The sequence below is a fragment of the Globicephala melas genome, chromosome X (assembly GCF_963455315.2).
Source record: "Globicephala melas chromosome X, mGloMel1.2, whole genome shotgun sequence".
Lineage (NCBI taxonomy): Eukaryota > Metazoa > Chordata > Mammalia > Artiodactyla > Delphinidae > Globicephala > Globicephala melas.
Window position 1 is genome coordinate 66,289,505 of NC_083335.1, and position 26,918 is coordinate 66,316,422.

General features: G+C 39.7%; 1 long non-coding RNA gene across 3 annotated transcripts in view; it reads left to right on the forward strand.

Annotated features, from left to right (window-relative positions):
• Positions 1-389: 389 nt before the first annotated feature.
• The window catches only part of LOC132594544 (uncharacterized), a 94,018-nt gene continuing 67,489 nt past the window's right edge, over positions 390-26,918 (forward strand). For 2 of the 3 annotated variants that reach the window (XR_009560763.1, XR_009560765.1), the window contains exons 1-3: positions 390-629; positions 749-896; positions 2,414-2,537. This is a non-coding gene — a long non-coding RNA (uncharacterized lncRNA). The remainder of the gene's footprint in view (positions 630-748; positions 897-2,413; positions 2,538-26,918) is intronic. The other variant, XR_009560762.1, reaches the window with a different exon arrangement.

A 26,918-nucleotide genomic window follows, 5' to 3' on the forward strand; every position in this document is an offset into this window, starting at 1 on the left:
AAGCCCAAAAACTCTGTTTTTATTTTTATTTATTTATTTATTTTTTAAAAAAACTCTGTTTTTAATTGGCAGTTTTGTGTTTAATCATGTAGACATATTGAGTCATTTAACTGTGCCTTTACTGATGGATGCCGTGTTTCTATTTCTTTGCTATTACAAACTGATTCAATGAACATCTTTGTCCATATACCTTGGAGCACTTTTGCAAGTATAGCCAGAACCTAGAAGATTGCCTGTCACATCGTAGGCATTCAGATATTTGTTGAATGAACATCCATAGAGATTTTTAGCAATAAGAAATGCTGAGTGAAAGGTATATGCATTTGATATTTTCACATTGCCAAGATTCCCTCCAGAAAGAGCTCTTCAATTTACACTCCCAGCAAGTGTTTGAATGCCCAGGCATGCTGTAACCTACATAACAGCCTCCTGAAGAATTATTGGGGCAGAAAATAATCATAGCCCAACCAATCCTAGCTACCAGATGTAGCTATTGTGCTTTTGAAGGATAAGTGTAACAGTTCCTGGGAGGGTTGTAACACTTAAAACAAGAAGGAAACCTGAACAAGAGAAATGATCCTGAACAGATCTGGGGAGAAGAACAGAGGCCTGGAGAAACATCTATTGAGGTATATCTACAACTCCTGCAGTCTTTCTGAATCCTGCATCTTTTCAAAGGTTCTATGGAAATCTGCCTTGGGGATGTCTAATCTACTTCTCTCTAATTGGAATTTGGGTTACTGTCTAGCACGGGGAGAGAAGAGGCAATGGGCAGGCTGCATTCCCCTAAGCAACTTGTGATTTCCAAGGATACAGCACCACTGTACTGCTGTGCATTCTCTGTGAACAACTAAGGGCTTTTTGTTGAGGACAAACTCCGTGATTATCTGGAGCATGTGAGTAGCCCCTCCCCTCCTCTCTCTCTTGCCTTCTGCCTCGGGTCTGAAACACTGAGCTTTTGTGATTGGGTGGGGTTGTGGGATGGAGTTGGACAGTTGGCTCTGTTTTCTATAAGACGTGAAGCAAAAAAATGTGAGCAGCCAAAGAGTAGGTCTCCTTACCAAGGCTGCTATGGGAGCTGCAGCATTAATTTTCACAACTTCAGTCCAAAGGACCTAGCCTGGATCCCACCCTTGAAACTTTGGGTGGGGCTCACCAAATTCAGGAGTGTATGTGCTGGGAGGAGAGAGTGCATAAGTAGGGGAGGACACAGATATCCTGCAACCTCTGGGCCTTTGTGGATCATGGAATCTAGGGGACATGCCTTGCAGGGGTCCCAGGCAGACGTGAAGGGACAGACCGGGAGGCTGGAATGGCCAAGGTACCATTCAGAGTGGAGCTTTCTCTCGGGTTCCTGTGTAGATCCCACGTGTCCACAGTTGTAGCCCCACCAGTCCCAGAGATAGTCCAGGAATTAACGTAGGGGCAACCTTTGGGGTGTAAGACTAAAGAGAACACAGTGTCGGTCCCCCTGTCCTACCTCTCCTCAGCTGTGGCCCTTGGAAACTGAGGATTTCCAAAGCATGTGAAGTCATCCCCTTGCCCTCTGAGTTACTACCTCAGTCCCAGAGAGGCAGTGGGTTGATAGCAACCCATAACTGGCAGCAATGATACTACCACAGTTCTGATGTCTCTAAGTTAGGTGCCTCAAGTGGTCTCCCCACAAAGACCCTGGAGAAGTCCGCTTCTCTCCCTGTTCCTTTCTCTCACAAGGCAGGCACAGCAGGAGAGGGCGTCCAATCTTCTGAAGTACCTTAGTGTTACAGGGCCCTGCTGGTCTCCTGCCTGTTGGCTTTGCTCTCTGGCTGCACTTTGCCCTGAGAGCAAAGAATTTAATGTCTGCCTTGGGTACCTATGGCCACAGCTACATGGCCAGATTCTGATTTATCTGGGCTCTGATGCTTTTTGTACTTGTCACTGACAGACTGAATATACAAACAGACAATGGCCAGATCATATTTGTCAATAGAACTCTGACACAGGTAAGAAGCCCAGGAAACCAAACCATAAACTGCAGCAACCAGCCCAGGAAGCCAAACTATAATCTCTGTAGCAACTGGCACAGAATGGTCATAACTTTGTCATTGACTGCCAGTCTCCTTAATTTTGTTCCACTTCCAACTCAGGACCAACCAGGAAAAACCAAATGTCCTTCCCAAATCAATCACATAAGATTTCCAGCTTCTTGTTAGCCTGCTTCCAGCTTCTCCATGCCAACAACTTCTAAAAAGAGCATACCTGAAGCCTCCTCTTTTTTGACTCCCCTGTGAGAAAGCTTTCCCACTCCACTGATAGCCTCTGAGCTCTGCCAAACATAAGTGATAATGGCTGACTCCCTTGCTATAGCAAGGTCTGAATAATAGCTGTTTATTTTCATATGGGTGATCTTAGTTTATTTCTATGGTTTTCCTAGAGGCTTCTCCCGGACATGATTTACATTGCCCATCCCACAGTACCCCAGCCTTGGATGTGCAGCACCCATGTAGGGCCCTGTGCTTTTCTGCTCACTACATGTCAAGTCCACAGAGATTTTGTAAGTAAGTACCAGATATGAACTCCACTGTCTGTATCTTAAGTTCCTTGTCTATTCTCAGTTTGCTACCTGGGTTTTGATATTGGCTGACATTTATTTGGCATCCTCGGTATAAATAGGACTTTCCTTTCATACAGTTTTTCTCTCTTTTGTGCCTTTACTTTGTGTTGTGTTGTGTTTTTTTTTTTTTTTGGCGGTACGTGGGCCTCTCATTGTTGTGGCCTCCCATTGTGGCCTCTCCCATTGCAGACGCACAGGCTCAGCAGCCATGGCTCACGGGCCCAGCTGCTCCGCTGCATGTGGGATCTTTCTGGACCGGGGCACGAACCCGTGTCCCCTGCATCGGCAGGCGGACTCTCAACCACTGCACCACCAGGGAAGCCCTGTGTTGTGTTTTTTAATAGTGTCATTTATTATAACGAGAATTACAGGTAGAACACTGAAGCAGGCCCTATAAGCCTCACAAGCCAGTGAGTTTTTGATTCTCAATTGGACTGGTTCCAACCAGATGAAATCTGCTGTGAGTCACCAGTAAAACAAGATAAAATTCTCTTTCAATTCTGATATTTTTGTCCTGAGAGCTTGGCTTTCATTCAGAGAGAGCATTCTCTTTGGCTTTCCATCTGCCTGGTGGCACAAATTCTTGGGTCTGTGTTCAGAGGTGGCTAACCATTAGGTTGGGGGGACCTGAGACACAAATTGTAATTTCAACTAAAAGTAGCTACTTTTCATGGGGCTGTATACGTTTAAATTGTCACCTCCTCTAGGAAAATCTCCTGATATATATATCCTCTCATTATAATTTTAACTGTGCCTATTTCTCTAAATGGCATAACTTCATAAAGGATGGCTTGGGATTTCAATGGGGGAACATTTGAATTGAACAAAATCATTTATTTGTGAGGCTCCTTAGAAGAGAAAAGGAATAATATTTCTCAGGCCCAACGGGAAGCAGTTTTTTATTGGTAAGCAAAGGACTTCAAACAAAATTCTGATTTGGAAATTGTAACACTAAAAGATTCGTTAGCCAAAGCTAGGGAGAAATTTGACGAAGTTAAGCAACAACAAACTAAATTCATTTCCCTAGTTAGTGCTCCCACTCCTTGCTTTCTAGTTGTCTTCCTATATCATCTCTTTCTCTTTGCAACACAAATGTCCATCAATGACAGGTGGATAAATATGTGGTACATACATACAATGGAATGTTATGTAACTATCAAAAAGAATGAGGTACTGATATATTGTACAAGGATGAAACTTGATACCATTATACTAAATGAAAGTAGCCAGATTCCTCAAAAATCACATATTGTAAGACAGTTGTGGGGATTTCTAGGTTTCACTGGATATTTAGGTTATGGTTGTCAAGTTTTTTCTGATATTTTGACGCCTCTTTATGAATTGACTAAATCCATAGTAAAAGAGTCTCTCCTCTGGGAATCCAAACATGAACAGGTCTTCTGTAACCTTAAGAAGTTCTTCAGTAGCCTCCTTTCCTAGGCATCTCTAACTACAAAAAAAGGCTTTTTGTCTACTTGTTCATCAGACAAATGTTTAGGCTTCATGGGACCCACCAAAAAACATTGTATACTAGGACCTAGATGCAAAGGTTTATCCACTTTTGCCATAGGGCAATAGCTGCCACTGTAAAACTTGTTGATGCTTCTGCTGTATTAGTTCTAGGATCCACACTTCAGCTCTTGGTTTCTCATGCAGCAAAGACATTACTACTGACTGAGAACAAACAACACATTTCATCTATGAATTAATCTCTGTTACTCTCTCTCTCTGTCACGTTACTATTTACCACTGCAAAACCCTGAATCCTGCCACTCTCCTTCCACTAATAGAAGAAGGGGGACCCCACAATTGTCTTACCAAAGCTGGGTCATTTCTCTTTTTTTTTTTTAAGATATAAGGCATGAAAAAATTTACTCTTTTAAAATGTGAAATCCATTGGTTCTTAGCATACACAGAGTTATGCAACTATCACAACTATCTAATTCAAGGATATTTTACTCACTCCAAAAAGAAACCCTGTACCTATTAAAAGTCACTCATCATTCTTCCCCTCCCCCCAGCCCTTGGCAATCACAAATCTGCTTTTGGTCTCTATGGATTTGCCTACTTGGCACATTTCATATAAATGGAATTGTACAAAATGTGTATTTTTTGGTATGGTTTCTTTCATTAAGCATAATGGTATCAAGGTTCATACATGTTGCAGCACACATCAGTACATAATTCAGGTCATTTTCTAAACATCTTTATTGGAGTATAATTGCTATACAATGTTGTGTTAGTTTCTGCTGTATAACGAAGTGAATCAGCTATATTTATACATATATCCCCTCCCTCTTGCGTCTCCCTCCCACCCTCCCTATCTCACCCCTCTAAGTGGTCACAAAGCACCGAGCTGACCTCCCCATGAGATGCAGCTGCTTCCCACTAGCTATCTATTTTACATTTGGTAGTGTATATATGTCCATGCCACTCTCTCATTTCGTCCCAGCTTACCCTTCCCCCTCCCTGTGTCCTCAAGTCCATTCTCTACGTGTAATTCAGGTCAGCATGCAGTGAATTCTCTCAGTTTTTGTTTTTGGAGATTTTGGGAAACCCCTTTTTTTAAACTTTATTTTTACATTGTGGCAAAATACACATAATATGATATTAACCATTTTAAAGTGTACAATTTGGTGACATTAACACTTTGGTGAAATCATCAGCACTATCTAGTTCAAAAATTTTTTCATCATCCCAAATGGAAACCCCATACCCACTAAGCAGGCACGCCATATTATCCCCTCCCCAAGCCCTTGGAAATCACAAATCGACCCTTTATCTCCATAGATTTGTCTATTCTGTGTTTTTCATATATATGGAATCATAAAATATGGGGCTTTTTGTGTCTGGCTTCTTTTACTTAGCATGCTTTCGAGGTTCACGCATATCATAGCATGTATCAGTACTTCATTACCTTTTATTGCTGAATAATATTTCATCGTGTGGACATACCACTTTTTTTTTTGGCTGCACTGCAAGGCTTGCAGGATCTTAGTTCCCTGACTAGGGATTGAATCTGGGCCATGGCACTGAAAGCACTGAGTTCTAACCACTGGATCACCAGGGAACTCCCTGGAAATACCACATTTTATTTACCCATTCATCAGATGTTTCCAACGTTTGGCTATTCTCAAAAGAGTGCTGCTATGAACATTTGTGTACAAGTTTTTGTCTGAACACCAGTTGTCCATTCTTTTGGGAATAAGTCTAGGAATGGAATGGCTAGGTCACATGATAATTCTAATATTACCTTGCTACAGAACAACCAAACTATTTTTCAGTGGCAGCACCATTTTACATTACCAACAGAAAAGTACGTATGTTCCGATTTCTCCACATCCTTGAACACACTCTTTATTTTCCCCTCTGTTTTTTTATTATGGTCATCCTAGTGGATATATCACTGTGGTTTTTATTTGCATTTCCCTAATGAAAATGATGTTGAGCATCTCTTACTGAGCTTGTTGGCCATCAGTGTATTTACTTTGGAGTCAAGTCCTTTTCCCATTTTAAAATTGTGTTGTTTTCCTTTGGTTGTTGAGTTACAAGAAAGTGTCTGTATATATATTCTGAATACTAGACACTTATCATATATATAACTTATAAATACTTTCCCATTCTGTGGGCTGTCTTTTTACTCTCTTGATCATGTCCTTTGATGTTCACAAGTTTTTAATTTGGATGAAGTCTAGTTTATCTATTTTTTTTTGCTGCTTATACTTTTGGTGTTATATCTAAGAAAACACTACTAAATACAAAATCATGAATATTTACTTCTATGTTTTCTTCTAAGGGTTTTATTGTTTTAGCATTTATATTTAGGTCTTTGATCCATTGTGAGTTAATTTTCTGTATATGAGTGGGGAAGGAGTCCAACTTCATTTTTTGCATGTACTGATCCAGTTATCATAGGACCATTTGTTAAAGAAATTGCTCATTCCCTGTTGAATGGTCTTGGCACTCTTGTCAAATATCAATTGAACATAGGTCAGATCAAGATGGCAGAGTAGTAGGATGTGGAGCTCACCTCCCCCAACAAACACATGAAAAATACATCTACATATGGAACAATTCTCATGGAAAATTAACTGGAAATTGACAGAAGAATTCCTATACAACCAAAGCTGCAAGAAAGATTTCCACATAAACTGGTAGGATGAAAAAAAAGGCATAAGGTTGGGACCTCTACACTGAAAGGAAGAAAAAGTCTACACAGGTGGACCCTCACCCTAGGGAGTTAGTGGGTCAAGCCACAGATAGGGCATCCCAGTCTTGGGATCCTATGTGGAGTAGACACGACCCTCTGGCTGCTGGGAGAACCACTGGGACAGATACAAGGGCTGGAGAAGCCTAGACTGTACTTGCAAAGACTGTGTGTGTGCTGGCTTGGAACAGACAGGGTGGAGAGAGCTTTGCATTGGCAGCTGCCACCTTGCCACACTCTCCAATCTGAGCTGAGTGAACACCCCAGCCTTGCTCACTCCACACCACATCTTGGCAGGGGATCTGGGTCAGCCAGGCCCTGGGAAAAGACTCAGTCTAGCTACACAGAGACAGCCCAGGAAGCCTGGGGTGTGGTCTGGGTAGGGCAATGGCAGCCACTGTCAATGCTCACTCAAGCTGCTCCACAAGGGACACTGTGCCCAGGGTGCCATGGTCTATTTCCCAGCTGAGCAAGGGCTCTGGCCCCACCTACTCTATGCCACAGCTTGGCACTGGACCTGGGGCAGAAAGGTCCTGGGAGAAGACTACCACTGAGGCAGCCCAGATCTCTGATGGCAGAACAGCCACCTCAATTCCTGCCACTACAACACCCCACGCCCCACACTCAGCCTAGTGAATGCTCTAGCCCCACTCACTCCATGCCACAGCCTTACACTAGATCAGGGATGACCAAAACAGGGGAAGAGATGTGACTTTGGGCTGCATCAGAGCAGAGCTGTGGACACCTACACAGGCAGTGCATTGGTCCTCTGTTAGTGCAAGGGCCTCACTTGCTTCAGCAGCCCTCTCTTTTGGGGCAGGGCACACACTCAAAGGAAACAGAGCCTCATCAAGCCTGGCCCTTAGGGCTTCTACTCTAACAACTGGGGAGCAGACTGAGCCCATGACAGGACAGTGACAGCCATAAAGCAAAGAGGAACTCCCACTTCACAACCTGCACAAGCTTTAGATCTTCCAACATCAACCACACCCCCTATAAATGTGACAGCAGCCAGCACACACTGAGGAAAGCTGTGGCTGACATCCATATAAAAACCAGCCCTTGTCCAAAGACATTGGACACACATAGTCTACACATGGATGCTCCCACATAAAAACACTCCTCCAAAACCAGAGCAGATAACTGTTTTTCCTAAATTCATAGAGACAGAGAAAGTTAAGTAAAATGGAAATGGCAGAGGAACTATTCCCAATTTAAAAAGCAAGAGAGGGGCTTCCCTGGTGGCACAGTGGTTAAGAATACACCTGCCAATGCACGGGACACGGGTTTGAGCCCTGATCTGGGAAGAACCCACATGCTGCAGAGCAACTAAGCCGGTGCACCACAACTACTAAGCCTGTGCTCTAGAGCCCATGAGCCACAACTACTGAGCCCCCAAACCACGACTACTGAAGCCTGCACACCCTAGAGCCCATGTGTCACAAATACTGAGCCCATGTGCTGCAACAACTGAAGCCTGCACTCCTACAGCCCATGCACCACAACAAGATAAGCCACCACAATGAGAAGCCAGTGCACTGCAACGAAGAGTAGCCCCCACTCTCCACAACTAGAGAAAGCCCACGTGCAGCAACAAAGACCCAATGCAGCCAAAAATAAATAAAATAAATAAAAAGTTTAAAGTAAATAAATAAATAAAAAACAAGAGAAAGCCCCCTGAAAGAATAAATAAAGAAACAGAGCTCGCCAAACTACCAGACCCAGAGTTCAAAAAGGTGGTAATAAAAATGCTAACTCAATTAAGAAAGATTATCAATAGAAATGCAGATCACTGTAACAAGGATCTAAAAACTATAAAGATGAACCAATAAAAATAGATAATTTGATTTCTGGAGTACAAAGCAATCTAGAAGAAATGAATAGCTGACTAAATGACACAGAAGCAAATAATCTGAAGGACAGAATAATGGAAATCACCCAATCAGAACAGCAGACAGAGAGACAAATGCAAAAAAATAAAAGCAGAATAAAAGGTCTATGGGATAATATAAAATGTGCCACCTTACACACAATAGTGGTTCCAGAAGGAGAAGAGAGAAGGAGATCAAAAAAGTATTTGAGGAAATTTTGGCTGAAAACATCCAAAACCTAAAAAAGAAACTGATATCCAGGTACAAGAAGCACAGAGCATCCTAAGCAAGATGAATACAAACACACCTACACCAAGATATACTGTAATCAAAATGGCAAAAGTTAAAGATAAAGAGAGGATTCTAAAGCCAGAAAGAGAAAAACAGAGTCATTTACAAAGGAACCCCCATAAGGTTATCAGCTGATTTCTCTGCAGAAACTTTGCAGGTCAGAAAGATGTGGCATGATATATTCAAAGTCCTGAAAGAGAAAAACCTACAACCTAGGATACTCTACCCAGCGAGATTATCATTTAGAATAGAAGGAGAGATAAAGAATTGCTCAGACAAGCAAAGATTAAAAGAATCCCACAAGCTGCACAGTACAACCAAAATAAATGAATGAATGAATAAATAAATAAGCCAGTACATAGATTGAAAAACAATGAAAAAATTTTTGTAAAAGTGATTATAATTACAATGAACAGGAGAGCAATCAAAATGGCAGAGTAGAAGGACATGAAGTTCACCCCCTCCCACAAACACATCAAAAAATACATCTACACGTGGAAAAGTTCTCACAGAATACCTGCTGAGCACTGGCAGAAGACCTCAGGCTTCTGAAAGGACAAAAAGAATCCCCATGTAACCGGGTAGGAAAAAAGAAAAAACAGAGAGAGAGAGAGAGAGAAAGGAATCTGGATGGGACCTGTGCCCCTAGGAGGGAGCTGTGAAAGAGGAAAGGCTCTCACACTCTGGGGAGCCCCCTCACTGGTGGGGAGACAAGCAAAGATGGAGGGGGAGCTTCAGAGATTTGGAGGACAGTGCAACAACCAGTTTGCAGAACAGAGAGAGACCTGCACAGATGGTCCATGCCACTGCCCTGTGCTCCCCAGACTGAGACACCCTGCAGTGCAGGTGGGGGCTGGGTGCCAAAGTTAGGGCTTCAGAGGTCAGACTCAGGGAGAGGACTGGGGTTGGCTCTGCAGAGACAGCATGAAAGGTCTGGAGTGTGGTGCACCCACGACTGGGGGTATGAGTAGAAGGAGCCCAGGCTTGCTATAGAGGCAAGGCACCATTGTTGGAGGGCATGTAAAGGGAAGGGCAGGGCCACCATAACAGCCTGTTTCTCTGAGTACATGATCTCAGCCAACAGGGCACCACCTCCAAGGGACCCAGGACTGAGATCAGCCGTGGGCTCCAGAGGTAAGTGCAAGCAGTGGGTGCTGCCACTGTTACTATCACAGGCTACAGGGGCGAGTGACAACCACCACATCTATACACCCCCTATCAACACACGCAGCACACACTGAGGAAAGAGGTGACAGGCATCCATGCTAAAAACAGACCTCACACCAAAAATGTTAAACCCATGCAAGTAACACAGGGATGCTCTGGTATAAAAATAGTCTTCAAAGACCACAGTAGATAATCATTTATCCTAAACTCACAGAGTAAGAGAAATATGAGGAAAATAAAGAAGCAGAACAACCACTCCCAGTTAAAAGATCAAGAGAATTCCCCTGAAAGAACAAACAATGAAAGAGATCTCTTCAATCTAATAGACACCAAATTCAAACAGGAGATAATGAAAATACTGAAGGAACTAAGCAAGCAACAGAAATGCAGACTACTGTAAAAAGTAACTAGAAACTATAAAACAGAGCCAAGAAAAATTAGAAAATTCATTTACAGAGATGAAAGCTGAGCTAAAGGCAATGAATAGCAGAACAAACAATGCAGAAAAACAAATTAGTGACATGGAAGAAAGCATAATGGAAATCACCCAACCAGAACAGTAGACAGAAGGCCAAATGAAAATAGTATGAGACAGATAAGATAATATAAAGTGTGCCAATCTACACATAATAGGGATTCCAGAAAAAGAAAGAGAAAAGGGGATCAAAAAAGTATTTGAAGAAATTATGGCTGAAAACTTCCCAAACCTAAAGATGGAAACAGATATCCAGGTACAGAAAGCACAGAGGGTCCCAAACAAGATGAACCCAAACAGACCTACACCAAGACATATTATAATTAAAATGACAAAATTTAAAGAGAGAATTCTGAAGGCAGCAAGAGAAAAACAAAGAGTGAATTACAAGGTAACCCCCATAAGGCTATCAGCTGATTTCTATACAGAAACGTTGCAGGACAGAAGGGAGTGGAAAAACATACTCAAAGTCCTGAAAGCGAAAAATCTACAACCTAAGATATTCTACCAGCAAGATTATCATTTAGAATAGGAGGAGAGATAAAGAATTTCTCAGGCAAGCAAAAACTAAAAGAATACAGCAATACTAAACCTAACCTAAAAGAAATATTGAAGTTTTCTCTAAATTGAAAAGAAGCAAGAAGCTATAGAAAAGAGAAAATCACAATTGGAAAGTAAATCACTTAAATAAGCCAGTATACAGATTAAAAAGGGAAAATTTTTTTAAAAAATTTTGTGAAAGTGATAATAACTACAAAGAACAGCAAAAGGATAAACATGAAGATGTATAAGAGGACATCAAAATCATAAAATGTGGGGGAGGAGAGTAAGAAAATAGATTTCTTCCTAGAATATGTTTGAGCCTATACAACTATCAGTCTAAAGTAAGTAGATATAGGAAGGGGTTAACATACATGAAAAATAGGGTAACCACAAGTCAAAAAGATATCACAGATTCACAAAAAACAAAAAGAAAACACAAGCATTAAATAAAAGGAGGATTTCCCTGGTGGTGCAGTGGTTAAGAATCCACCTGCCAATGTAGGGGACACGGGTTCAAGCGCTAGTCCAAGAAGATCCCATGTGCTGGGGAGCAACTAAGCCCATGCACCACAACTACTGAGCCCACGTGCCACAACTACTGAAGCCTGTGTGCCTAGAGCCCATGCTCCACAACAAGAAGTCACTGCAACGAGAAACCCAAGCACCACAATGAAGAGTAGCCCCTGCTCACCACAACTAGAGAAAGCCTATGTGCAGCAACAAAGACCCAGTGCAGCCAAAAATAAATAAATAAATACGTTAAAAATAGAGTAGGCTATCATTTAATAAACAAACAAATAAATAAATAAGATAAAAGGAAATCATCAAACAACAAAAGGAAGAACAAAAAGAAAAAGAAAGGAACAAAGAAGAAATAGAAAATCAATGGAAAACCAAGGTTTAAAATGGCAATAAGTACTTATTTATCAATAATTACCTTAAACGTCAATGGACTCCAATGCTCCAATCAAAAGACACAGAATGGCAGATTGGATAAAAAAAACAAGAACCTGTGATATGCCACCTACAAGAGACCCACTTAGAGCAAAGGACACACATAGATTGAAAGTGAGGGGATGGGAAAAGATATTTCATGCAAATGGAAATGACAAGAAAGCAGGGGTCATGATTCTCATATCAGACAAAATAGACTTTAAACAAAGGCCATAGAGAAAGATAAAAAAGGACACTATACAATGATAAATGGATCAATACAAGAAGAGGATTTTACACTCATCAAAATATATATACACCTAATATAGGAGCACCCACATACATAAAACAAATACTAACATACATAAAGGGAGAAATTGACAGGAATACAATAATAGTAGGAGATTTTAACACTCCACCCTCATCAATGAAGAGATCTTCCAGACAGAGAATCAATAAGGCAACAGATATACTAAATGATACAATAGATCAGTTAGACTTAATTGATATTTTCAGGACATTATATCAAAAAAAAAATACACATTCTTTTCAAGTGCACATGGAACATTCTCTAGGATTGACCACATACTAGGGCACAAAACAAGCCTCCACAAATTTAACAGTATAGAAGTTATCTCAAGCATCTTTTTTTTACCACAGTGGCATGAAACTAGAAATTAACTACAGAAAAAGAAATGAGAAAAAAACAATTACATGGAGACTAAACAACATGTTACTAAAAAAAAAAATGGGTCAATGATGAAATCAAAGAGGAAATTAAAAAATAACTTGAGACAAATGACAATGAAATCATAAACAAACAAAATCTATGGGATGCAGCCAAAGCAGTTATTAGAAGGAAGTTCATAGCAATACAGGCCTTCCTCATAAAACAAAAAAAACCTCAAATAAACAACCTAACATACCACCTAAAAGTATTAGAAAAAGGAGAACAAAAAAATCTAAAGTCAGTAGAAGAAAGGAAATAATGAAGATCAGAGAAAACATAGAGATTAAAAAGCAATAGAAAAAAATCAATAAAACCAAGAGCTGGTTCTTTGAAAAGAAAAACAAAATTGACAAAACTCTGGCCAGGTTCACCAAGAAAAAGAGTGAGAGAATCCCCAAAAGAAAATAAGAAGTGAAAAAGTAGAAATAACAACTGATATCACAGAAATACAAAAAAACATAATACAATATTATTATGAAGAATTATTTGCCAACAAATTCGCCAACATAGATGAAATGGATAAGTTTCTAGAAACATAAAACCCACCAAAATTGAATCAAGAAGAAATAGATCATTTGAACAGACCAATCACTAGAACTGAAATAGAATCTGTAATTTAAGTAATTCCCTACAAACAAAAGGCCAGGACCAGATGGCTTCAAAAGTGAATTCTACCAAACATATAAAGTAGAGCTTATACTGATCCTTCTCAAACTCTTCCAAAAGATTGAAGTGGAGGAAACACTCCCAAAGACATTCTATGAAGCCACCATCACCCTGATATCAAAACCAGACAAAGATACCACCAAAAAAGAAAACTACAGGGCAATATATTTCATGAATATAGATGCAAAAATTTTCAACAAAATAGTAGCAAACTGAATCCCAAAACACATAAAAATAATCATATACCATGTCAGAAGGAGGCAAGAATATACTATGGGAACAAGACAGTCTCTTCATCAAGTGGTGTTGGGACAGCTGCATGTAAATCAATGAAATTAGAATGCACCCTCTCACCATACACAAAAATAAACTCAAAAGGGCTTAAAGACTTAAACATAAGACATTACACCATAAAACTCCTAGAGGAGAACATAGGCAAAACATTTTCTAACATAAATTGTACCAATGTTTTCTTAGGTCAGTATCCTGAAGCAATAGAAATAAAAACAAAAATACACAATTGGGACCTAATCAAACTCACAAGTTTTTGCACAGCAAAGGAAACAATAAACAAAACAAAAAGAAAAACCTATGAAATGGGAGAGCATATTTGATAATGATGTGAGCAACAAGGGCTTAATTTCCAAAATATACAAACAGCTCACATAACTGAACAAGAACAAAAAAACCAAATACTCCAATAGAAAAATGGGTAGAAGACCTAAACAGATATTTCTCAAAAGAAGACATACACATGGCCAACAGGCACATGAAAAGATGCTCAACATCACTAATTATTAGAGAAATGCAAATCAAAACTACAGTGATGTACCACCTTACACACGTCAAAATGGCCATCATTAAGAAGTCTACAAATGACAAATGCTGGAGAGGATGTGGATAAAAGGGAACACTCCTACTCTCTTGGTGGGAATGTAAGTTAGTGCAGCCACTATGGAAAACAGCATGGAAGTTCCTCAAAAAAACTAAAAATAGAGCTGCCATATGATCCAGCAATCCCATTCCTGGGCATATATCTGGACAAAAATATAATTCAAAAAGATACATGCACCCCTATGTTCATAGCAGCACTATTCACAATAGCCAAGACATGTCCATCAACAGATGAATGGATAAAAAGATGTGATACATATATAATGGAATATTACTCAGCCATAAAAAAGAATGAAATAATGCCATTTGCAGCAACATGGATGGAACTATATAGATTATCATACTAAGTGAATTAAGCCAGAAAGAGAAAGACAAACACCATATGATATCACTTATATGTGGAATCTAAAATATGACATAAGTGAACTCTTGTGTAACAGAAACAGACTCACAGACGTAGAGAATAGACTTGTGGTGGCAAAGGGGGAAGGGGAGTGGGAAAAGGATGGAGTGGGAATTTGGGGATAGCAGAGGCAGACTATTATATGTAGAATGGATAAACAACAAGGTCCTACTTGTTGTTCCCTTGAACAGGGAACTATATTCAATACCGTATGAGAAACCATAATGGAAAAAATATTTTAAAATAATGTATATAATATATATACATATATATATATACCTGAATCACTTTGCTGTACAGCAGAAATTAACAGAACATCATAAATCAACTACATTTCAATTAAAAAACTACAATATATTTCAATAAAAACTATAATGAACAGCAAAAGGATAACCATGAAAATGTAAACTAGGACATCAAAATCACAAAATTTTGGGTGAGGTGCATAAAAAAGTGTAGATCATTTTGAGTATGTTTGATCTTATATGACTATGAGGTTAAAGCAAGTAGATATAGTTTTGGGTCACATACTTGAAACCCAGGGTTACCACAAATCAAAAGCATTCAATAGATTCACTTAAGCCAAAAAGAAAGGAACTCAGGCATACTACAAAAGAAAACCATCAAACCACAGTAGGAAAAACAAAAAGAAGTAGAAATTAACAAAGAAGAACTACAAAACAACATGAAAACAAGGTTTAAAATGGCAATAATTACATACCTATCAATGATAACTTTAAATATCAATGGACTAAATGCTCTGATCAAAAGACATAGGGTGGCAGACTGGATTAAAAACAAGAACGTGCAATATGCTGCCCAAGAGACTCACTTCAGGGCAAAAGACACACACAGATTGAAAGTGAGAGGATGGAAAAATAACTCATGCAAATAGATATGACAAAAACGCAGGGGTACCAATACAAATATCAGAAAAAATAGACTTTAAAACAAAGGTCATAAAGAGAGATAAAAAGGACATTATATCAAGATAAAGGGATCAATACAAGAAGAGGATATCATACATATTAACATATATTCACCCAATACAGACAGAAGACATAAATATATAAAACAAATATTAACAGATATAAAGGGAGAAGTTAACAGGAATAAAATAACAGTAGGAGGGGCTTCCCTGGTGGTGCAGTGGTTAAAAATCTGCCTGCCAGTGCAGGAGAAATGGGTTAGAGCCCTGGTCTGGGAAGATCCCACATGCTGCAGAGCAACTAAGCCTGTGTACCACAACTACTGAGCCTGCACTCTAGAGCCTGCAAGCCACAACTGCTGAAGCCATGTGCCTAGAGCCTGTGCTCTGCAACAAGACAAGCCACCATGATGAGAAGCCCATGCACCACAATGAAGAGTAGCCCCCGCTCGCTGTAACTAGAGAAAGCCCATGTGCAGCAACGAAGACCCAATGCGGCCAAAAATAAAATAAATAAACAAATTTTAAAAAAAATTAGGAAACTTTAACACCCCAATGACATCAATGGACAGTTCACCCAGCCAGAAAATTAATAAGGCAACACAATAGACCAGTTGGACTTCATTGATATCTACATGACACTACATCCAAAAAAACCCCCTAATACACATTCTTTTCAAGCACGCATAGAACATTCTCTAGGATACACCACTTACTGGGTCACAAAACAAGCCTTGACAAAATTAAGATGATAGAAATTATTTCAAGGATCCTTTGTGATCACAACGGAGTGAAACTAGAAATCAACCACAGAAAGAAAACCGGGAAAAGAATGAACACATGAAGACTAAAAAAGATGGTACTAAAAAACCAACAGGTCAATGATGAAATTAAATCAGGAAATAAAAAGAAGTAAAATTATCCAAATTGGAAGGGAAGGGGTAAAACTGTCATTAGTTGCAGATGACGTGATACTCTATATTGAGAATCCTAAGGACTCCACATAAAAAATACTAGACCAAGTAAATAAATTAAGCAAGGTAATAGGATACAAGATTAATATACAGAAATCTGTTGCATTTCTTTTGGTTTATTGGAGTATAATTGGTTTACAATGTTGTGTTAGTTTCAGGTGTACAACGAAGTGAATAGGTTATACGTACACATATATTCACTCTTTTTAAATTATTTTTCCATATAGGCAAATAAAGAGTATTGACTAGAGTTCCCTGTGCTATACAGTAGGTCCTTATTAGTTATCTATTTTGTATATAGCAGTGTGTATATGTCAATCCCATATTCCAATTTATGCCTCCCCCCGTTTCCCCCCTGGTAACCATAAGTTTTTTTCTACATTGGTGACTCTATTTCTGTTTTGTAAATAAGTTCATTTGTACCATTTTTTTAGATTCCACATATAAGCGATATCATATATTTGTATTTCTCTATCTGACTTCACACTGTATGACAATCTCTATGTCCACACATGTTGATGAAAATGGCATTATTTTGTTCTTTTTTGTGGCTGAGTAATATTCCATTGTATTTATGTCCCACATCTTCTTTATCCATTCATCTGTCAGACGCTTAAGTTGCTTCCATGCCCTGGCTATTGTAAATAGTACTGCAAAGAACATTGGGGTGCATGTATCTTTTTGAATTATAGTTTTCTTCTGATATATGCCCAGGAGTGGGATTGCAGGATCATATGGTAATTCTATTTTCAGTGTTTTAAGGAACCTCCATACTGTTCTCCATAGTGGTGATAGCAATTTACGTTCCCACAAACAGTGTAGGAGGATTCACTTTTCTCCACACCCTCTCCAGTATTTATTGTTTGCTGAATTTTTGATAATGGCCATTCTGACTGCTGTGAGGTGATACCTCACTGTAGTTTTGATTTGCATTTCTCTATTAATTAATGATGTTGAGCATCTTTTCATGTGTCTCTTGGCTATCTGTATGTCTTTTTGGAGAAACATCTTTTTAGGTCTTCTGCCCATTTTTGTTTTTTGTTTTTTTACATCTTTTTTTTTTTTTTTTGGTTTAGGCAACTATTTATTTATTTATTTATTTAAACATCTTTATTGGGGTATAATTGCTTTACAATGGTGTGTTAGTTTCTGCTTTATAACAAAGTGAATCAGTTATACATACACATATGTTCCCTTATCTCTTCCCTCTTGCGTCTCCCTCCCTCCCACCCTCCCTATCCCACCCCTCCAGGCAGCCACAAAGCACCAAGCTGATCTCCCTGTGCTATGCGGCTGCTTCCCACTAGCTACCTACCTTACATTTGGTAGTGTATATATATGTCCATGCCTCTCTCTCGCTTTGTCACAGCTTACCCTTCCCCCTCCCCATATCCTCAAGTCCATTCTCTAGTAGGTTGGTGTCTTTATTCCTGTCTTACCCCTAGGTTCTTCATGACATTTTTTTCTTAAATTCCATATATATGTGTTAGCATATGGTATTTGTCTTTCCCTTTCTGACTTACTTCACTCTGTATGACAGACTCTAGGTCTATCCACCTCATTACAAATAGCTCAATTTCGTTTCTTTTTATGGCTGAGTAATATTCCATTGTATATATGTGCCACATCTTCTTTATCCATTCATCCGATGATGGACACTTAGGTTGTTTCCATCTTCAGGCTACTGTAAATAGAGCTGCAATGAACATTTTGGTACATGACTCTTTTTGAATTATGGTTTTCTCAGGGTATATGCCCAGTAGTGGGATTGCTGGGTCATGTGGTAGTTCTATTTGTAGTCTTTTAAGGAACCTCCATACTGTTCTCCATAGTGGCTGTACCAATTCACATTCCCACCAGCAGTGCAAGAGTGTTCCCTTTTCCCCACACCCTCTCCAGCATTTATTGTTTCTAGATTTTTTGATGATGGCCATTCTGACTGGTGTAAGATGATATCTCATTGTACTTTTGATTTGCATTTCTCTAATGATTAATGATGTTGAGCATTCTTTCATGTGTGTGTTGGCAGTCTGTATATCTTCTTTGGAGAAATGTCTGTTTAGGTCTTCTGCCCATTTTTGGATTGGGCTTTTTGTTTTTTTGATATTGAGCTGCATGAGCTGTTTGTATATCTTGGAGATTAATCCCTTGTCAGTTGCTTCAGTTGAAAATATTTTCTCCCATTCTGAGGGTTGTCTTTTCATTTTCCTTATGGTTTCCTTTGTTGTGCAGAAGCTTCTAAATTTAATTAGATCAAATATGTTTCTTTTTGTTTTTCTCTTCATTACTCTAGGAGGTGGACCTAAAAAGAACTTGCTGTGATTTATGTCAGAGAGTGTTCTGTCTATGTTTTCCTCTAAGAATTTTATAGTATCCAGCCTGACATTTACATCTTAAATCCTTTTTTTTTTTTTTTTTTTTTTTGCGGTACGTGGGCCTCTCACTGTTGTGGCCTCTCCCGTTGCGGAGCACAGGCTCCAGACACGCAGGCTCAGTGGCCATGGCTCACAGGCCCAGCCGCTCCACGGCATGTGGGATCTTCCCAGACCAGGGCACGAACCCGCGTCCTCTGCATCAGCAGGCGGACTCTCAACCACTGTGCCACCAGGGAAGCCCTTTAATCCATTTTGAGGTTTTATTTTATTTTATTTTTTGTGGACTGTGTTAGAGAGTGTCATAGTTTCACTCTTTTCCATGTAGCTGTCCAGTTTTCCCAGAACCATTTATTGAAGAGACTGTGTTTTCTCCATTGTATATTCTGGCCTCCTTTTTCATAGATTAGGTGACCATAGGTGCATGGGTTTATCTCTGAACTTTCTATCCTGTTCCATTGATCTATATTTCTATTTTTGTGCCAGTACCATACTGTTTTGATGACTGTAACTTTGTAGTATAGTCTGAAATCAGGGAGCCTGATTTCTCCTGTTCCATTTTTCTTCCTCAAGATTGCTTTGGCTATTCAGGGTCTTTTGTGTTTCCATCCAAACTGTACATTTTTCTGTTCTAATCCTGTGAAAAATGCCATTGGTAATTGGATAGGTTTGCATTGAATCTGTAGATTGCTTTGGGTAGTATAGTCATTTTGAAAATACTGATTCTTCCAATCCAAGAACATGGTATATCTGCCTATCTGTTTGTGTCATCTTTGATTTCTTTTGTTAATATCTTAGACTTTTCTGCTTGCAGGTCTTTTGCCTCCTTAGGTAGGTTTATTCCTAGGTATTTTATTCTTTTTGTTGCAATAGTGAATGGGATTGTTTCCTTAATTCCTCATTCTAATCTTTCATTGTTAGTGTATAGGAATGCAAGAGACTTCTGTGTATTCATTTTGTAACCTGCAAATTTAAGAGATTCATTGAGTAGCTCTAGTAGTTTTCTGGTGGCATCTTTAGGCTTCTCTGTGTATAGTACCATGTCATCTGCAAAAAGTGACAATTTTACTTCTTCTTTTCCAATTTGGATCCCTTTTATTTCTTTTTCTTCTCTGATTGCCATGGCAAAAACTTCCAAATCTATGTTGACTAATAGTGGGAGAGTAGCACCCTTGTCTTGTTCCACATCCTAGAGGAAATGCTTTTAGTTTTCCACCATTGAGGATGATGTTTGCTATGGGTTTGTCATATATGGCCCTTATTATGTTGAGGTAGGTTCCCTCTATGTCCACTTTCTGGAGAGTTTTTATCAAAAATCGGTGTTGAATTTTGGTAAACCCTTTTTTCTGCATCTATTGAGATGATCATATGGCTTTTATTCTTCAATTTGTTAATATGGTATATCACATTGATTGACTTGCATATATTGAAGAATCCTTGCATCCCTGGGATAAATCCCACTTGATCATGGTTTATGATCCTTTAAATGTGTTGTTGGATTCTGTTTGCTAGTATTTGTTGAGGACTTTGCACCTATATTCATCAGTGATATTGGTCTGTTATTTTCTTTTTTTGTAGTATTTTTCTATGGTTTTGGTATTAGGGTGATGGTGGTCTTGTAGAATGAGTTTGGGAGTGCTCCTTCCTCTGCAATTTTTTGGAAGAGTTTGAGATGGATGGGTGTTAGCTCTTCTCTAAATGTTTGATAGAATTCACCAGTGAAGCCATCTGCTCCTTGACCTTTGTTTGTTGGGAGACCTTTAATCACAGTTTCTATTTCATTACTTGTGATTGGTCTGTTCATATTCTCTATTTCTTCCTGGCTCAATATTTGAAGGTTATATATTGACTTGAATCCTCTCCCTCTTTTTCTTGATGAGTCTGCACAAAGGTTTATCAATTTTGTTTATCTTCTCAAAGAATCAGCTTTTAGTTTTACTGATCTTTGCTATTGTTTTCTTTCTTTCTATTTCATTTTTTCCTGCTCTGATCTTTAGGATTTCTTTCCTTCTACTAACTTTGAGTTTTGTTTGTTCTTCTTCCTCTCGTTCCTTTAGGTGTAAGGTTAGATTGTTTATTTGAGGTTTTTCTTATTTCTTGAGGTAGGACTGTGTTGCTATAAACTTCCCTCTTAGAACTGCTTTTGCTGCATCCCATAGGTTTTGGATCATTGTGTTTTTATTGTCATTTGTTTCTAGGTATTTTTTGATTTCCTCTTTGATTTCTTCAGTGATCTCTTGGTTATTTAGTAACGTACTGTTTAGCCTCCATGTGTTTGTTTTTTAGTTTTCCCCCTGTAATTTATTTCTAATCTCATAGTGTTCTGGTTAGAAATGATGCTTGATATGATTTCAATTTTCTTAAATTTACCGAGGCTTAATTTGTGACCAAAGATGTGATCTATCCTGGAGAATGTTCCATGTGCATTTGAGAAGAAAGTATAATCTGCTCTTTTCGGATGGAAGGTCCTATAAATATCAATTAAATCTATCTGGTCTATTGTATCATTTAAAGCTTGTGTTTCCTTATTAATTTTCTGTCCAGATTATCTGTCCATTGATGTAAGTGAGGTGTTAGAGTCCCCCACTATTATTGTGTTACTGTCAATTTCCTCTTTTATAGCTGTTAGCATTTGCCTTATGTATTGAGGGGCTCATATGTTGGGTGCATATATATATATATATATATATATATATATATATATATATATATATATAATTGTTTTATCTTCTTCTTGGATTGATCCCTTGGTCATTATGTAGTGTCCTTCCTTGTCTCTTGTAACATTCTTTATTTGAAAGTCTATTTTATCTGATTTGAGTATTGTTACTCCAGCTTTCTTTTGATTTCCATCTGCATGGAATATCTTTTTCCATCCCCTCACTTTCAGTCTGTATGTGTCCCTAGGTCTGAAGTGTGTCTTTTGTAGACAGCATATATATGTGTCTTGTTTTTGTATCCTTTCTGCAATCCTGTGTCTTTTGGTTGGAGCACTTAATCCATTCACATTTTAAGGTAATTATCGATATGTATGTTCCTATTACCATTTTCTTAATAGTTTTGGGTTTGTTTTTGTAGGTCCTTTTCTTTTGTTTCCCACTTAGTAAAGTTCCTTTAGCATTTGCTGTAGAGCTGGTTTGGTGGTGCTGAATTCTCTTAGCTTTTGCTTGTCTGTAAAACTTTAGATTTCTCCATTGAATCTGAGTGAGATCCTTGCTGAGTAGAGTAATCTTGGTTGTAGGTTCTTCCCTTTCATCACTTTAAATATATCATGCCACTCCCTTCTGGCTTGTAGAGTTTCTTCTGAGAAATCAGCTGTTAACCTTATGGGAGTTCCCTTGTATGTTATTTGTCATTTTTCCCTTGTTGCATTTAATAATTTTTCTTTGTCTTTAATTTTTGTCAATTTGATTACTGAGTCTTGGCATGTTTCTCCTTGGATTTATCCTGCCTAGAACTCTCTGTGCTTCTTGGAGTTGGGTGGCTATTTCCTTTCCTATGTTAGGGAAGTTTTCTTCTATAATTTCTTCAAATATTTTTTGGGGTCCTTTCTTTCTCTCTTCTCCTTCTGGGACACCTATAATGCGAATGTTGGTGTGTTTAATGTTGTCCCACAGGTCTCGTAGGCTGTCTTCATTTCTTTTCATTCTTTTTGCTTTATTCTGTTCCTCAGCAGTGAATTCCACCATTCTGTCTTCCAGGTCACTTATCCGTTTTTCTGCCTCAGTTATTCTGCTACTGGTTCCTTCTAGTGTATTTTTCATTTCAGTTATTGTATTGTTCATCTCTGTTTGTTCTTTAATTCTTCTAGGTGTTTGTTCTTTAATTCTTCTAGGTCTTTATTAAACATTTCTTGCATCTTCTTGAACTTTGCCTCCATTCTTTTTCCCATGCCTGGATCATCTCGCTCTCATTATTCTGAGTTCTTTTTCTGGAAGGTTTCCTAACTCCACTTCATTTAATTGTTTTCCTGGGGATTTACCTTGTTCCTTCCTCTGGTACATAGTCCTCTGCCTTTTCATTTGTCTATCTTTCTGTGAATGTGGTTTTCATTCCAGAGGCTGCAGGATTGTAGTTCTTCTTGCTTCTGCTGTCTTCCCTCTGGTGGATGAGGCTATCTAAGAAGCTTGTGCAAGCTTCCTGATGGGAGGGACTGGTTGTGGGTAGAGCTGGGTGTTGCTCTGGTGGGGAGAGCTCAGTAAAACTTTAATCCATTTGTCTGCTGATGGGTGGGCTGATTTCCCTCCCAGTTGGTTGTTTGGCCTGAGGTTACCCAGCACTGGAGGCTACAGGCTCTTTGGTGGGGTTAATGGTGGACTCTGGGAGGGCTCATGGCAAGGAATACTTCCCAGAACTTCTGCTGCCAGTGTCTTTGTCCCCCAGTGAGCCACAGCCACCACCGCCTCTGCAGGAGACCCTCCAACACTAGCAGGTAGGTCTGGTTCAGTCTCCTATGGGGTCACTGCTCCTTCCCCCTGGGTCCTCAGGTGCACAGTACTTTGTGTGTGCCCTCCAAGAGTGGAGTCTCTGTTTCCCTGAGTCCCGTTGAAGTTCTGCAATCTAATCCTTCTAGCCTTCAAAGTCTGATTCTCTGGGAATTCCTCCTCCCATTGCCGGACCCCCAGGTTGGGAAGTCTGACGTGGTGCTCAGAATCTTCACTCCAGTGGGTGGACTTCTGTGGTATAACTATTTTCCAGTTTGTGAGTCACCCACCCAGCATTTATGGGATTTGATTTTATTATGATTGTGCCCCTCCTACCATCTCATTGCAGCTTCTCCTTTGTCTTTGGATATGGGGTATCTTTTTTGGTGAGTTCCAGTGTCTTACTGTTGATGATTGTTCAGCAGTTAGTTGTGATTCTGGTGCTCTCGCAAGAGAGAGTCCCATCCCCTCACTTTCAATCTGCATGTGACCCTAAGTCTGAAGTGGGTCTCTTTTCGACAGCATGTTTATAGGTCTTGTTTTTGTATCCATTCAGTCAGTCTATGTCTTTCAGTTGGAGTATTTAATCCATTTATTTAAGGTATTTATCAACATGTATGTTCTTATTCCCATTTTCTTAATTGTTTTGAGTTTGTATTCATATGTCTTTTTTCCTCCTTTCATTTTTGTTGTCTTCTCTTGTGATTTCATGACCATGTTTAGTGTTGTGGTGCTTCCTCTTTTTGTAAAATATTTATTTATTTTATTTATTATTTTTGTCTATTTATTTATTAGTTTTGGCTGTGTTGGGTCTTTGTTGCTGTGCGTGGGCTTTCTCTAGTTGCCACGAGCAGGGGCTACTCTTTGTTGCGGTGCACGGGCTTCTCACTGCGGTGGCTTCTCTTGTTGCAGAGCATGGGCTCTAGAGTGTGCAGGCTTCAGTAGATGTGGCATGTGGGCTCAGTAGTTGTGGCTCGCAGGCTCTAGAGCACAGGCTCAGTAGTTGTGGCACATGGGCTTAGTTGCTCCACAGCATGTGGGATATTCCCAGATCAGGGCTTGAACCCGTGTCCCCTGCATTGGCAGGCAGATTCTTAACCACTGTGCCACCAGGGAAGCCCCTGATTTCTCTTTTTTATGTGTGTATTTATTGTATTTTTGTAGTTTGCATTACCCATGAGGTTTTGATATAGCAGTCTCTATAGATATAAGGTTCTTTTAAGTTGCTGGGTCTCTTAATTTCAAATGTAATTCCCATTTCCTGCATTTGTACTCTCCTTACGGTTGCTGGTGTTGATATCATATTTGTGTGTGGATGATTTCCTACTTTTACTGTATGTTTGCCTTTACCAGTGAACTTTCCCATTTGTGATTTTCTTGTTTCTACTTTTGGCCTCTCTCCCCACCACACACCCTGCAATCCCCGGCCTAGAGAAGTTCCTTCAGCATTTGATTCAAAGCTTGTTTGGTGATGCTGAATTTTGTTAGCTTTTGCTTGTCTGTAAATCTTTTGATTTCTCCATCAAATCTGAATGAGAGCCTTCCTTGGTTGTAGGTTTCTTGGTTGTAGGTTTTTCCCTTTCATCACTTTAAATATATCATGCCACTTCCTTCTGGCCTGCAGAGTTTCTGCTGAAAAATCAACTGATAACCTTATGGGGATTCCCTTGTCTGTTATTTATTTCTTTTCCCTTGTTGCTTTTAATGTTTTTCTTTGTACCTAATTTTTGTTAGTTTGATTAATATGTGTCTTGGCATGTTTCTCCTTGGGTTTATCCTGTATGGGACTCTCTGTGCTTCTTGGACTTAGTTGACTATTTCCTTTCCCATGTTAGGGAAGCTTTCAACTATAATCTCTTCAAAATATTTTCTTAGGCCCTTTCTCTTTCTCTTCTTCTGGGACCCCTATAATGCGAATGGTGGAGTGTTTCATGCTGTCCCAGAGGTTTCTGATACTCTCCTCATTTCTTTTCACCCTTTTTTGTTTTCTCTGTTCTATGGCAGTGAGTTCCACCACTCTGTCTTCCAGCTCACTTATTAGTTCTTCTGTACCAGTTATTCTGCTATTGATTCTTTCTTAGTGTATTTTTCATTTCAGTTACTGTGTTGCTCATCTCTGTTTGTTCTTTAAATCTTCTATCTCTTTTTTAAACATTCCTTGTATCTTCTTGTTCTGTGCCTCCATTTTTTCCGAGATTTTGGATCATCTTTGCTATCGTTACTCTTATTTCTTTTTCAGGTAGATTGCCTATCTCCTCTTCATTTAGTTACTCTTGTAGGTTTTTTATCTTGCTCCTTCATCTGCAACATATTTCTTTGTCATCTCATTTTGTCTAACTTACTGTGTTTGTGATCTCCTTTCTGCAGGCTGCAGGACTGTATTTCCCCTTGCTTCTGATGTCTGTCCCCTGGTGGGTAAGGTTGGTTCTGGGGCTTGTGCAGGTTTCCTGGTGGGAGGGACTGATGCCTGTCCTTTGGTGGGTGGAGCTGGATCTTTTCCCTCTGGTGGGCAGGGACGTGTCACATGGTGTGTTTTGGGTTGGCTGTGAGTTTAGTATGACTTTAGACAGCCTATCTTCTAATGGGTTGGTCTCTGTGCCTGTTTTGCTGGTTGTTTGGCCTGAGGCATTCCAGTACTGGAGTCTGCAGGCTGTTGGGTGGGCTGGGTCTTGTTGCCGATATGGGGAACTCTGGGAGAGCTCACACTGATTAATAGTCCCTGGTGCCTCTACTACCAGTGTCCTTGCACCCAAAGTGAGCTACAGCAAACCGCTGCCTCCCCAGGAGACCTTCCAAGAACCCTCGGTAGTTCTAGCCCAGGTTCCTATGGAGGTACTACTTTGTGCTGGGTTCCAGTGCACCTGAGACCTTGTGTGCACCCTTCAAGAGTGGAGTCTCTGTTTCCCCCAGGCCTGTGGTGCTTCTGCCCTCAAGCCCCGCTGGCCTTCAAGGCTAACCCTTCTGGGGGTTTTCCCTCTCATTGCCAGGCCCTAAGACTGTCTTGGAGGGCTATTTTTATATGGGAAGGTCCCTGTGTAGCCTGTGTGGGTTAAATATGTTTTTTATTTTATTTTTTTGGTGTGAGGGCTGTTTTCTGTATGGATGTCTTCCACCCCTTTCCTCAGTATATGCTGGCCATTATCCCCTTGATAGAGGGTTTGACTGGTGTTGTGGTGACCAGAGCCTGCCCTGGATATTGAGTGGAGCCTCCCCTTGGCTCTGTGGTTGTCACTGCCCTGTCAGGGGAGGGTCTACTCTCTAGTTGTTGGAGTAGAGGCTCCCAGATCTATTTCTTAGCTGTGTTTCTGATCTGCAGTGCAAGGTAGGCGGGACTGGAGCACTCCTACTGGGAGGGAAGTCACTGAGTATTCCTCCTCTGGAGCTGTTCACCTGTGAGTGTACTCTGCTGTGTCATATTTTGTCTATTGTGTGGGCTCACAAAGTACA